This window comes from Austrofundulus limnaeus, unplaced genomic scaffold (genome assembly GCF_001266775.1).
Source record: "Austrofundulus limnaeus strain Quisiro unplaced genomic scaffold, Austrofundulus_limnaeus-1.0 Scaffold910, whole genome shotgun sequence".
NCBI classification, from domain to species: domain Eukaryota; kingdom Metazoa; phylum Chordata; class Actinopteri; order Cyprinodontiformes; family Rivulidae; genus Austrofundulus; species Austrofundulus limnaeus.
In genome coordinates this window covers 72,940-76,082 of record NW_013953312.1, presented here as the reverse complement: position 1 = coordinate 76,082, position 3,143 = coordinate 72,940, and the positions used below count along the sequence as shown (strand labels likewise).

At 42.8% G+C, this 3,143-nt stretch overlaps 1 protein-coding gene across 3 annotated transcripts in view; it reads left to right on the top strand.

The window, feature by feature from the left end:
- The window catches only part of shank1 (SH3 and multiple ankyrin repeat domains 1), a 97,282-nt gene that overhangs the window by 31,473 nt on the left and 62,666 nt on the right, over positions 1–3,143 (top strand). The window lies entirely within an intron of this gene.

The window sequence follows — 3,143 nt, the reverse complement described above, 5'->3', positions numbered from 1 at the left end:
TAGTTAAAGGCTACAGTGAACAGAACCGTATCTAAAGGCTACAGTGAACAGAACAGTAGTTAAAGGCTACAGTGAACAGAACAGTAGCTAAAGGCTACAGTGAACGGAACAGTAGCTAAAGGCTACAGTGAGCAGAACAGTAGCTAAAGGCTACACTGAGCAGAACAGTAGCTAAAGGCTACAGTGAGCAGAACAGTAGCTAAAGGATACAGTGAGCATAGCTAGCTGGTTTAAGGAGAACAACGGATCCAAGCTTCATACAGACAGTGAATATTTTTATTCTCCATGAGATCCATCATTTTTAGCTGCTTTTTAAAATTTATTCAGCCAGTTCCTCGTCTTCGGCTGGTTGTCGGTGTAAAAATTCAGCGCTCCGTTAACTGGCTCGTGTTCACAGCAACAGTCGAACCTGAAGTTGTTTGTCTGATTCGCTCTCAGCAGGAGACGAGGACTGTGCCGTCTGCAGCTTTATTGGATTGTCAAACTCGTGCTGCAAAGTTGGCGTTTGGCTCCTGAGAGCATCAAACAGCATGAAACAAATGGAGTTCCCCCCCCCCCCCATTACTCCCCCCCATCCTCACCCCCCGTCTCTGCTGTGTGAGTCAAATTCCTGCTAATGCTGAGGTTATTCAAGCAGCCTCCAGGCAGGGTTTAGCCCTGGAAACACGTTGCCAGTGAGGAACACAAAGACAAACCTGCTGACATGACGCTGAGGAGCAGTGAGGACCTTTGGCTCTGCAGCGCTGTGGAGGAAAGGAGGAGCTGAAGGAAAACCAGCATGGCTGTCACCAGAACCATTCTGGACCTTTAGAGAAAAACTGTTTCCTTTTGAAAAGAGCTGGTGTCTGTGTTTCACAGATAAAGATATAAGACAGAGGGAACGAAGACGTTAAAATGACAACATGGGGCTTTATTTCCCTATAGACCCCCCCCCCCCCTCGCACTTGGCCTCCAGAAAAAAAAAAAGCCACAGGGAGGAAGATGAGGGCAGGAGCTGCACAGATAAAGTTCTGGAGCTGCTCCAGAAAAGATGGAAGGAGGACGGAGACAATCAGATGGAGAGAGGCAGGGGAAGATAAAGAGCAGCATGGACAGGGCGAGTGGGCGTCTGTGAGTGGGAAAGTGTGATCATGGCTTCAGGAGGCAAGGCAGAAATTTATTTATTTACTTTATTTCATTTTATTTTATTTTCATGGTGATTAGTGAAGAAAGAACACGCGAGATGACAGAGGGATTAACGCCGCCCTGAAGTAAACCAGAGAGCCACGTTAAAGCTGCTCAAAAAACAACCACGTTTCCTGAAACATCACCGTCGTGTGTCGGACCGAGTGCGTCTAAAAATGCACGAGCAGCTTCCAAGCTGCCAGCTGGAGAACAGGAATGTAAAGATGCTGCGAGGATGAAGCTTAAAGCAGGAGCACATGTTGATGCTTGTATGTGACCCGTCACATCGACACCAGGATTAAGGCTAAAAGTGGAGAAACAGGCAGATACATGGTTTTGATTTCAACGAGTGCAAAAAAAATGTAGTTTGTGAAAATATAATGAACCTTATCAATTGAATGAACTGTCTGAAATATAATCCTAAAAATTTTTTTAAGCACTTGCAACAAAAAACCCGATTTTGAGGAAAAACGCCTTAAAAATTAGAATTTTTCCCGGTGAGCTAGCAATGTTTTTGTTTCTTTCCAACAGGGAAAACTTAATATACAAATACTATTTGAGGTTTCCTCTTTATATTGTCATCATAAATTACTCAATAAAGTTACATAAAATTAGGATTCAGACCAAACTGTAATGTATTTTTGTAACCAACAAGACAAATTGTCATGTTTCCGGATGAGCTAATGATACCAGGATGATCCAGGTATGAAAATGTAGCTAAAGGCTACAATTTGCATAGCTTGCTGGTTTAAAGAGAGCAAAAATATCCAAGCTTCATACAGATATTTAAAGATCTGAAAATGTATTAGGTCTTTTTTACTCAATTTGACTTAATTCTTATTTCGATATGATGGGTCACAAATGATCAGGTTAATTTTAAACAAACCTGCCGGACATGGAAAGCGATAAATAAATAAATAAATAAAAACATAACACATTGATTAAAGAAAGATTCTTCATTTATATCTTTAGATTTTTTAACTTATTAAGCATATTTTGTGTCTTTTTTTGAAGTTTTCCTCAGTTTGTGTGATGATATCTTTGTCCAGCAGAGGGCGCTGCTCGCCCTCACACTGCAGGACTCTCACTAATTCCACAGTTTTTACAGCATCTTCCTTCCACTTTCTTTACCCGCTTCTCCTTTCTGGGGGGTGGGGAGCCGGGTCCTGTCTTTGGGGACACCCTGGACACGTCTCAGTCCACAGGGACACACAAACGTTCACACTCACACCTACACCTGGGGACAGCTTAGAGTTAAATGCACGTGTGCACGGGGGGAACATGTAAACAGCAGCGTGTTTGATGTGAACATCAAAGGCTTGATGATGATGATGATGATGATGGTGACATTAAACTGTGTGGGTCTGTGTGGAGGCTGTTGTGTGTTTTCCTGTGTGGTTTGAGACTTAATCTAATACAAACAGGCCACGCCCTCATCCTCATCTTTTGTGCACCCCCCACCCACTCTGTTTCACCACGCTACTGTAAAACACACACTTCTCTCTCTCTCTCTCTCTCTTTCACACACACACACATAAAGACATCAGCTTCTCGGTACCACAACTCGCAGGGAACACGGGGATGTCTCCATGGCAACAAGCAGCTTGCTCCTCTAATGAACCCATTGCCATGGTAACCTTGTTGGCTGTGCTCAAACTGGGGAAAAAAATTAAAGCGAGATGATGTGATGCTACAATGCCTCTGAGCAAATTTTTTTTTTTGTGTGTGTGTGTGTTCTTGTTTCTACTACAAAGTGAGGACCATTTGCACCATAGTTACTATCAAAGTGAGGTCTTTGAAGTAAAGTGAGGACCTCTTCAGTGTCCTCACTTTATTTGCAGCTCTACTAGTTAGGTTTAGAAGTATGGTGTTAATTAAGTTCTGGTTCAGGTTAGTGTTAACTATGGACCAGTAATGGTTAGGGTTAACTATGGACCAGTAATGGTTAGGGTTAACTATGGACCAGTAATGGTTAGGGT